Source organism: Lipotes vexillifer, unplaced genomic scaffold, assembly GCF_000442215.2.
Source record: "Lipotes vexillifer unplaced genomic scaffold, Lipotes_vexillifer_v1.1 scaffold1017, whole genome shotgun sequence".
In the NCBI taxonomy this organism is placed as follows: domain Eukaryota; kingdom Metazoa; phylum Chordata; class Mammalia; order Artiodactyla; family Lipotidae; genus Lipotes; species Lipotes vexillifer.
This window is the reverse complement of record NW_006772141.1, coordinates 2,146,845-2,158,358: the sequence shown is the minus strand read 5'-3', so window position 1 is coordinate 2,158,358 and position 11,514 is coordinate 2,146,845. Positions and strand designations below refer to the sequence as shown.

At 45.8% G+C, this 11,514-nt stretch overlaps 1 pseudogene; it reads left to right on the top strand.

Moving 5' to 3' along the window:
• Positions 1-6,867: 6,867 nt before the first annotated feature.
• On the top strand, positions 6,868-7,497 carry LOC103085564 (ras-related protein Rab-2A pseudogene; annotated as a pseudogene).
• The last annotated feature ends 4,017 nt before the right edge of the window (positions 7,498-11,514 follow it).

Genomic DNA, 11,514 nt, shown 5'->3' with positions numbered 1-11,514 from the left:
GGGGGGGGCCCCAAAAGGAGGGGGCGGCCGGCAGAAAAAAAAAAAAAAAAAAAAAAAAAAATATATATATATATATATATATATGTATCTATAAAGAAGCCTAGAAAATGTGTGGTCAGTGAAAAATAGCATTCATCAATATGAATATAAGTTGTGCACACACATTCATTTATAACAATGCTTTCTAACTTAAACAATAAAAGAAAGTTTATTATTATTATTATATTATTATCATTAAAGAAAACAATGAAAGTAATAGAAGCAGGAAGGGAGGAGAAATCGCCTTTGGTTCTACTCTTTTGCGTCCTTCCCTCGCCCAGTAAACAGGTTCTCTCAGAAACAGAGTCACGGGTAACATCTGATTCACTTCATTCTACTCCTCTTTTCACCTGTTCAAAGCTGTGATTTGGAGGCAAGAGGAAGTATTTACTTAACATCTACAATGTGCCAGGCAAGTACCTACCGCATTGCCCTTGCTGCCTTATTTAATTCTCATAACGATACTGTGAGGTCAGTATCATTATCCCTGTTTTACGGAGGAGGAAATTGAAACTCAGAAGGGTTCAAAAACTTACCCAAGTCATACAGCTTCTAAGTGGTGTAGACAGATTCCCACTGGGCTCCAACAAGACTCCAAAGTCCCTTTTACGCCTGGTACCTTGGGGGGAACACATAGAATAAGATTAAGACTTGGCCCTTATTCTCCAATTGCTCACAGTCGAACAGGGATGGTTAGATACACGTGGGATTTATCTGAAGCCCAGACAAAATACAAATGGTAACAAATGCAAATGGTAAGAAGAGGTTTAATTTAAGTCCTCTGAGAATTCACAGAAGGATGGTGGTACTTTCAGTTGGAGGAAGGCAAAGGGGGATCAGATTAATGGAAGGGGTAATATTTGACCTGATTCTTGAGAACAGGGTGGGATTTGAAAAGCCATACTGGTGTGTGTGGGGGTGGGGAATGAAGGGCATTCTAGGCAGAGGTAACAGCCTGAAGAAAGAAAAGAGGTAGAACACTCAACAGCCACGAACGGGGGTTAGATTCATTTGGCTGGAACTTAAGGATGTATGAGTGGAAGACACAGAAAATGAAGCTGGAAATGAGGTTAGAGACAGATATTGAAGGGCCTTGAATGCTTGACTAAGGATCTGAATTTCTGTTATTGAACAGGGGAGTGACATGCTCTGACTAATAGTTTAAGAAAATCTCTCTAGCAGTAGAGGCTGCAATCATCACAGAGAAAAGAGTGTTGATAACGGTGATGGGGAGGATAAGAGGAGGAAAGTACTGGAATATGAGATACGTTAGAGATGAGATTTCTGACCTGAGTTACAGATGGTGGAGCCATCAGTTGGGAGAGGGAACTCGGGGAGAGAAGCCTACGTGGAGGAAAAATACGACATCAACTTTTGTCCATTTGAGTTTGAGGTGCCTGCGAGGCATTTAAGTGGAATGTCGAGTAGATGGTGGCTGTATGTGTCCAGCAGTAGAGACACTGGTCTAGCCGGTTTTAGCATATCCCATCGTAGACCCACTGGGGGCTTTGGAGATGATCCATTCCAGTCTCATCATCCCTACAGCAAGCTGCATTGATTAGGTCTGCTAAAAATTCATGGTCTTTCCTAGATCAGGCCACCCATGTCATTGTCAAAACGTTTTACTTGTCCTTTTTCAGCTTCCTTTCTATCTATCTTCACATGACTAATTTCTAAGAGTTCTTCACATCTCAGCATCATTGTCACCTGCTCCGGGAAGCCCAGATCATGGAATTACACAGTGGGGGAGTCAAGTAGCTAGAGGAGAATTGGAGCCAACTCATACCCTGCCAATCACAGAGGGGCCAGGAAAGCGTCTAGTGAGTTACCAGGGCTGCTTACCCCATGGAGAGCAGTGGGAGGAAAGCTCTACCCTCTAGAGTCTGCAGAGGCCAATAGAAAGAGCCCAGAAGGGTCCAAGACACTCATGTACAGCCCCTTTACCCATCCCTCCAGCCAATTAAGTCGTTCTTCCTGCATCCAGAAGTAATCAATTGACAGGAGTGGACTAAAGGGTGGAAGCCACTTTCCAACATTTCCAAAAGAAAAAAAAGTTTCTATTTTACAGACCAAGGTAGAAAACTTGATTAAGAGAGAAAATAGTTTCTCCTTCACATAAAACATTCTTAATAATAGTCTTAACAATAACTGGGAAATGGACCATTTAAGTGCATCAAAAGAGTCACATGGAAGCCACGGCCTGCTGGCTTAACACAGGTGATGCCTTCTGAAATTCTCCTTGTGGCTCTGAGAAGGGGGACACAACAGAGTCTAGAAACAGAAAGTAAATAGGGATCAAATGGTTCCCTTTCCTGGCTGTTTGGAGAACTGAATGTTAAGTCTTTGATGAGCATTACCACGGTCTGAGTTACAGAAATCACTCTCACTCCCCGCTTCTCATTTTCGCTGCAAAATCCCTCTGGTTATTCTAACTAGGAAGGTGCTTGGACTACATACTCAGCTTCTGTCTCTCCTTCTCCAAATGTATTCTGGATGCCCACTGTTTTGCTCAGTTGTCCATGCCCTGAGGATCACTCCTTCCTTCCGAACGTTGGCTTCTTTTCCATTTTGCCTCCACTCAGCCCCTCTGGTTCCCATCCATCTAATTCGTCTCTGTCTCCCAAACCTAGGACTGCCCACGCCGGGAGGAATGCAAAATGCTAAGTGCTAAATGCTGTGAAACTTGTTTCTCCATTGAATGCATCAGCAAGCTCTCTCCCCAGAAAGATGTCATTGTCTTTCCTTTGGTCCAGACCCACCTCGTTTCTGGCTGTCCCACCTTATTCTGATAGAGGCTGAGACACAGCTCGGTGCCGCGTAAGGAGTAGGCCTTGGTGTCCACAAAGCTCTGCTGCTTTAAGCAGTAAACAGCTGCTTCAGTTTAAGACACTTAACTAGTCTGGGCCTCGATTTCCCCATCTGTCAATGGAGATAATAATATACAAGGCACAAAATCTGGGATAACAAATTAAAGGACCTCAGCACTGAAAAGCCCATAAATCCATCAGTTCACTGGAGACAGGCTGGGGTTTTCAGACCTTCCTGAAGAGTCATTCCTCATCATTAGGTGGTTGTGAGGCTCAGACGTGAATACGAGTGCGATGCCTGCTGTTCAATTCCAGGCTGACAGGAGCGCCCTTCCAGCCCTCGATCATCCACGTGTCCCAGTGTCCTGTTCCTCCTGAACCCCTCCAAGACCCTCTGAAAGATGCAGTTAACCCCCCGGCCTCCCTTTGAGCTGGACTCCCACCCTCCATGCCCTCTACTTACTTTACGTTGCCAGCTTACTGAGCCCTAATCACCTGTTTCATTAAAAATGGCTAAATTGATAAACGCTAATTGCTCAGAGAGAGAGAGAGAGAGAGAATATTTTAAAGAATGGTGTATGCCACAGACTCAGGGGACAAGCCACATAAAGAGGGCTTATCTTCTGTCTGGAATTTAGTGAACTCTTTCCAGATTTTAATTACATTTCTCAAAAACAAAAACAATACCCATTCTGCTATAAGGGGTTCACCCCCGTTTTATGGAGAGCAGAGCCAGCTGTGTTAACTGGTAGAAAAAAAGTCAAGAGACAATCACAGCTCACGGGGAGTGGGCAGGACAGCAGCCGAGCACTGTGCTGACGGCTCCGCGTGGCATCTTCACAACAAGCAGGGGAGGTAGTGACTATTATTATCCTCGTTTTGCAGGTGGGGAAACTGAGGGTCAGGCAAGTTAAGCCATTTGCTCAAGGTGAGAAGGTATGGGCCCGGCAGAGCTAAAACATGAACACGGCTGTCAGATCCCAGAGATCCTGTTCCCACCCCCAGGGCATCCTGCCTAAGGGAGGGAGAGACAGATACATGTCCCCAGAGTTCACCATGGCAAATGACTGCAGGGATTGAACAGCCCCAAATCCCACCTAACTTTGTGAACAGCAGCTCTGCAAGTGTAGAAACAGCCCTTGGACCTGGACTCAAAGGACCATCATTTGAGATTTGAATGATTTGAGGTTTGAGTTCTTGTTGGAAAAGTCACTCAACCTCCCTTCATCTCAGTCTACTCATCTATAAAATGGAGCTAGTTATCTTCACTCTATGAAACTTCCAAGGTTGTTGAGCTGAAACAAGGAGGACATCAGACGTGAAGAGTCATGACCCAGAAAGCCCTCGACAAGCTTTGTTATCGAAGGTAAAGGAGTCACACTCAGCAAAGCTCTCTGTTCTCTGAGTTCAGGCAATGGGTGCAGAGAAGGGTGATGCCCCTCTGGTAGCTGCAGTGATTGAGGAATGTGCTGGCTTTTGTGTCTCCTGGTTCTGGGGGGTTCTCTCCATAAGTAGCTGGAACTGACCAAGTCCCCTGAACCTGACTGGAGAGATGCCCTTTTAGGTTCCATCAGGATGGACTCTGTGGATGCTGCCTGGTGAAACACGTCAGCATGGAACAATCTTGCTGGAATGGACCCTTCAAGGCAGCCTGGATGGCTCACCCCCATCCCTCCAACCCGACATTTTGCTCAGGAGGTAGGGGATGCTGACAGCTCAGGTAGAGTTCTCAGCCACATTTTCCTTAAACAGGTACAATAGTGCCTGGGGATTCGTGTGCTGTGCCTTAAAGAGAGCAGGAGCAAGAACTAGGAAATGTGGCCCCACATCTTCACGTCTCATCAGGGATTCCCTACATCAGGGGTTCTCTACTCCAGTGATTCTGATCCCCAAGGGCATTTGGCCGTGTCTGGAGACATTTTAAGTCATCACAACTCGGATGTGTGTGTGAGGGTGCCACTGGCATCTAGTGGATGGAGGTCAGGGATGCAGCTGAAAACCCTACAGGGCACAGGAAAGACCCCACCACAAAGAGTGGTCCAGCCCGGAATGTCAATAGTGCTGAAGTTAAGAAACTTTGGTCTAGATAATATTTCAAGGTCTCCTTAACAGCAGCTGCTGTTACTCCCACTATCCTTTCCTTGTCTTTACTTAATGGCAAATGGCCCTTGGAGGGGGAGGTCCTGACCTACCACGGTTACCACCGTGAGCCCCCAAATGAGAGTTATTACCAAAGAAAAAGTCATCTTTTTTGCATAGAATGATGATATTTGCCACCCTATTGTAGATAAGGGTTTTAGACTCATGCTACGATAGCATACAGGCTAGTTGAACTCATACGGCGCACTCCGTCTACCATCTCCCTAGTCTGCCATCCCATGAATGACGGTGTTAAGACTTGATCTGATGGTCAGGACAGGTAGGCTTGCAAGGGATAAAGGTCCTTTACATTCAAAGAATTTTCCTTTGCCAGTTAGAACTCTTCTCGTATACAATGAAGCATTGCCTGTGCAAATCATAGTGTTAGTTCAAAATTATATTAAATTCAAATAAGATCCAGCTCAAGCATTCATGCACTCATCAACCTGCCAACAGAAACGTACAGAGCACCTTTTAAGCCCAAAACCTTCTGCTCCAGCCTGGAATTCTAAATAAGAAGCGGAGCTGCAACCCAGACGGCCGACCACCCCCGCAGAGTGCACACTCAGATGGGAGTGTGCACTCACATACCTGCAGGGGAACAAGATGGATTTGGTGTGGAGGCTCGTGGTGGAGACTGACAGCTCCAAACCTACTTCCTTTCGTCTTGTGCATGCAGCTAGACGCCATTTCTCATCTTCCTCTGCAGCTGGATGCACCTGGGTCCCTGAGTTCTGGACTGTGAGCTAGAAGTGAGGAGAGTCGCTCACAACGTAGCCCATGAGAACCTCTCGGGCTTGGTCTCTCTCCTCTCCCATCTCCAAGCCAGAGACAGAGGATCCAGCAGCAGACTCCAAGGCCCCAGGGGATGGCACAGCCACAGTGTGGAAGGGTCCCAGGATGGTGGGGGGAAAGACCGCCCCTAAGCAAGAATGCCGACATTGGAGTGAGACGTCAATTTGTATTGCATTAAGCTACTGAAATTTGGGGCATGATTTTCACAGCAGCTAGGGTTACTTGTCCTAACTAATAGCAGATGTGTGCCCAACCGTCCACCCAAGAGGAGCCGATTCTCCTTTGTGTCCCCATCATGATTTATAAAGACCTTTATCACAATACCTGGAAGGCCTTGCTGCACTAATTTGTTTATCTCTTTGTGTCCCTACAGTGGTTGCCACAGACTTTTTTCATGGTAGGGGCTTAGGGGTGGCCATCTTACCACCAGGGGAGATAGGAAACTTGTCTTGAAGCTGTAACTGCCTAGAAAATGCACCATTTCACTCTCAACCTAAAAAATAAGAAGATACATTTTGTTGGCATTTTTTTTCAGCAGTGATTCTCCCCTAGATTCAACCAGGAAGGCAACGTCAACATTCTACCAGGGTACTTACTTCTCCATTTTTATTCTCCTCTTAAAAAAATATAATAAAAGACTGTAAGGCTATTTTGTTTGGAGCAGTAGAAGGTATTAGCCGACGTCCTCCCTGTAGCAATGCATGTTGCATTGAAGAATCACCCAGCTGTGCTACCTGCTTTTGAAAAGAGACCAGAGACAGACCTAGGGATCCAGGAGCCATCGGAGGATCTGGGCGGAAGACAATGGTCAGACTCGGGGGCTGTTAAAACCAGAAGAGGGAGGAGGGGCGGAGGCGCCGGGGCCGCTGTTATTGTTCAGCTGGGCTCCGCTGGGCGCCGTCTCCCTTGGCTCCGACGGTGTCGATTTCCCCCGCTTCCTCTCGGCCCATCACTCCAGGCGGCTGACGACGACGGCGGCGGCGGCGGCGGGCGGAGCCTGGCGTTTCGAGGCCGAGCGGCGCCGTGGTGAGGGGCGCGGCGGAACGGGAGCCGCGCGCCCTGGCGCCGGGCGGCCGCGGCCGTGGCCTACGCCTGTCTGTTCAGGTACGTTATCATCGGCGACACAGGCGTTGGTAAATCATGCTTATTGCTACAGTTTCCAGACAAGAGGTTTCAGCCAGTGCATGACCTTACTATTGGTGTAGAATTCGATGCTCGAATGAAAACTATTGATGGGAAACAGATAAAACTTCAGATTCGGGATACAGCAGGTCAGGAGCCCTTTCGTTCCATCCATCCATCGTATTACAGAGGTGCTGCAGGGGCTTTACTAGTGTATGATATTATAAGGAGAGACACATTCAACCACTTGACAACCTGGTTAGAATATGCCCGCCAGCATTCCAATTCCAACATGGTCATTAGGCTTATTGGAAATAAAAGTGATTTAGAATTTAGAAGCGAAGTAAAAAAAGAAGGTGAAGCTTTTGCACGAGAACATGGACTTATCTTCATGGAAACTTCTGCTAAGACTGGTTCTAACGTAGAAGAGGCATTTATTAATACAGCAAAAGAAATTTATGAAAAAATCCAAGAAGGAGTCTTTGACATTAATAATGAGGCAAATGGCATTAAAATTGGCCCTCAGCCTGCTGCTACTAACGCCACGCACGCAGGCAGTCAGGGAGGACAGCAGGCCGGGGGAGGCTGCTGTTGAGTCTGTTTTTACTGTCTCCCTGCCCAGAAGGGGCTACTCACCTATTCTTTCACCCACCTGCTCAGCTGAGACATGAAACTCTTCGAAATGGCTTTATGTCCCAGAAGAAGACTTTAATCCTTCAAATTCTTGTGTAACTTTGAATAAATAGTTAATGCTCACTTAAAAAGACAGATTTTGGAGATTGTATTCATATCTATTTGCGTTTGATTTCTAGGTCAATTGACGTGATTATTTTTGTTCAATGTTGTCTTGTGCCCTTACCTACGAACTGAATTGTATTGAACACTACAAAGTCATCTTGAGTATTTTAAATCGGTTTGTGTAGTTAGGTTTCCCCACACCTGTGGTTACCTACTGTTTAATATCATGGAATTGTCCTCAAAAGTTTGTCAATTTTCAAGGCTTTAAGGAAAACAGAAGGACTCTTTTAATTCTGTATTTATCATTTACTTTCTGTATATATAGTTTAATAACCTGCTTGGGTGTAATTTGCCAAGCTTGGATTCTTTAATGCATTTGCATAAATTCTATACTGTTTAGAGCTTACAGCTACAGAAGCATCATTAGGAATTGCTTGGACACTGAATTTTAAACTTTTTGACATTGTTAACAAGCATGTTCATCTTTTTCTTGTCACTAGTCCAAGAGAAATATGCTTAATGTACATCCTAAAGGCTATGTATGTGTTAACCTGTTTTAATGCCAAAAGTTTGCTATTTGTCCACAGTTTCTTTAAGACCTCTTCAGAAAAGGATTTATTTGCCTTAATGCATACTGTTGGGTAAAAACACAGTATAATGAGTGAGGTGGGCGGAAGAAAGAACTCCCCCCACCTGAGAGACTCCAGGAGGAGTGAGTGTCCACATTTAGATGGCACATTACGGGGACTTTAATCTTTCCTTGAACACAATCACATTTTCTTTTTCTTTTATTCACATGATTGCTAAGTATATTTTTCACGCAGGACAGTTTTTCAACCTTGATGTACAGTGACTGTGTAAAATTTTTCTTTCAGTGGCAACCTATAATCTTGTCGATTTTGAAGGGGATATGACAATAAACCTACCAGATGGAAAATCCTGTTAAAAGTAGAAAAGCTTTAGTAATTTGCTCAGTGTGGTGGTTTTATCCTTCTTTTTCTTTTTCTCCCTTGGACTATGAAATTGTTATAGCAGTGCAAAATAAAATCCTATGTATAAAAAACAATTAAAAAATAAAAATAAAACAAGAAGAACCTTAGGAATCATCTCAGGTTGTAGATGGGAAAGCTGAGGCCCCACGAGGGGTCAGATCACCCAAGGTCATCAGCTGGGAAGCAACTGGTGTCCCAAAGTCTTCACTCTTAAGCATCTCCCACTAAGGTCCAGGTGAAAGCACCTGGGTTCTTCCTAAGGCATCCTTCCACCCTCTGTCCCCAGGATCTAGTGCAAGCAGAGTCATTCGTGCTTGCTCCTCCAGAGGCAGGTGTGGGTGTCTGGGGACCTTGGCCCCAGCCTGAAGCCCTGATGTCCCACTAGAAGACGACTGGGCCAAGGAGCTGAGTAAGGCTCACGGCAAACATTTCCAGGGAAAATAACCTCTGAGTCACAAGAAGGATAGCCAGATGGGTCATCTCCAGCAGCAAAGAGGAGGTCAAAGCAATGCGTTCCAGTACCCCTTGGGGTCATATTGCCTGCAGAATAACTTAGGGGTTGGGGTAGATGGGGAGGAGGGGTGAGCGCAACAGAAATCTTACTCAATGAGCTGCATCTGGGCAACTTGTCCAATTCAGTCCATCTCCAATCCAATGTCCAGTCCGATGTTCATTCGTCTAGGCAGGTCACACTTGCTAGAGGTTAAAAGTACAACTCTGGGGCCAGGCTGCCTGGGCTTGAATCCCTGTTCTCCTGCTTACCTGTGAGACTTTGGATAATCACTTACCTCTGCTTGACTCAGTTTCCTCCTCTGTAAAATGGGGACATTAATTGTACCTGCTTCATAGGGCTGCTGAGAGGATTTCAAGGAGGCTGGCACCTTATGAGCACTATATAGATACTATATATATATATATATATATATATATACTATACATACATATATATATGAATATAAATATATATAAATGTGTATATATGAGATTACTTTATAATATACCTTGTGATTGTCCATTTCATGGTTTCACCCCAGGACTAGCCCACCTACCCTGGAGACGATGACTGTCCAGGCAGCTCTGTGCATCACGAAAACTCTCTTTTTTGACTTAAACCAAAGGGAACACAAATGTCTTCTGCTACCTGGAGTGTGACTGCTGCTGTAAGCTTGGTGGCCCACTGCCCCAAGACCCAGGAGATGTGATCTAAAGGAGGATAAATATTTCCCCCTGTGTCTGGAATCACGTGGCATTTGCTTTCAGCTTTGAGGAATCCATTCTTTTCTGTAGCCCCAAATCTTTATGGAGGGAGGAAATTACCAGAGGTAAAACTGAGTCTGTTTAGTGGTGCCTGACTCACTTGGGGACAGCACTGGAATGCCAGTGGGCCCAGGCCCCTGCTGGTCACCCCTCTCCCGGAGCAGGCTGCCCACTTAGAGGGCGGAAGTGGGGAAGGGGGCTACACTTCTGTCATCTGGCCGACATCCTGCAGTGACCTCACCGCTGATGCTCTGGGTGGCCAGGAGAAAGATGCTTCACCTCTTTCTGGGTTTCTCTTTCCCCTTCAGTAAATGTAAGATAATAATGATGAGTCCTACCTTGTATTATTAGCGTTGATTAAATCACAGATGCAAACACCTTTGCACAAACACCAAGAGGTATTATTCCAATCAACTCGTGACTGATCTGCCCCCTCCCACCCACCAAACTCAGCCTCTCCTTCCTTTGATAACTCCAAAGGGGTTAAAAGATTTGCATCCTGGCTCTGCCATTTACTAGATTATACGTTCAGACAATGCATCACTTCTCTGTGAAATGGGGATAATAATAGTACCTCCCTGCAGAATTGCGGTGAGAATTAAATGAACAAATCCATGGTAAAGCACTTAACTCACATCAGTACCTGCCACAAAGCAAATAGACATTGACAGAGATTAGCAGTAAGGGCACACTTAACACCTTGTGTGTAATTTGTCCCTTTTTGTGCATTCCTATGCGATTGTGGGCTCCTCAAGCACAGGGGCATGACCTTTCTATTTTAAGATATTCTCCTTTGCAGTGGGTATGGGATGCCTCCTGCGTACCTCTCTCTCTAACGGAGTACAAGGCTCTCACACACACACCCCCGCCCCCACCTCACCACTTTTCCAGCCACTGCTGCCCTGGCCATTTCTGCTGAGCTTTGATCAGCTTTGTACAGGGTCGCTTGGTCTCAGCTTTTGGCCATGTGTCTCTTATGCCCTGTCCCAGGGCTCCTCTCATGGGTGTCACAATCCTGGGCACTCATCCTTGCCCAACCAGAAGTGTGGGAAGTTAACACCGACAGGCAGGTCTTGACTAATGGGATTAGGAGCCGATGCCTCCCACTGCCGTCCCCCAGGAGCATAGTCCTGAGAAGCGTTTCATAAAGTGACTCAGAGTGTCCGTGGGACGGAGCAGTCGCTCAGAGTGGTGGCCAGTTTAATAAGGCCTCCTTGCATTGTTTCACTTCCCCAGGCCCTCCCTCCTTCTCTCTGGTACTATGTTCTCCAATAAACAGCCCCACTACAAGCCTTTCTCTCGGGTTCTGTCTGCAGGGGGCCCAGGCTAAGACATCCTCTTGTTGTGTTTCCCATCACAGGGAATGGCAACCCCACCCACACCGGTTCCAGGAAAGAATCTGGGGAGAGATTCCCTACTCTTCCTCTCCCTTCTTTACTCCTCCCCCCGCAAAAAAAAACCCATCCAAATGATTTCCTTTCCGTTGATTCTATTTTATTTTCTGTTGGTTTGATTTGACTTCCTGTTGATTTTATCCTCCTAATTATTGATTTTACTTTATTTCCTGCTGCTTTTTTATTTCCGGCTGATTCTACTTCCTGCGAGCTTTTTCAACAGCTAGTTTC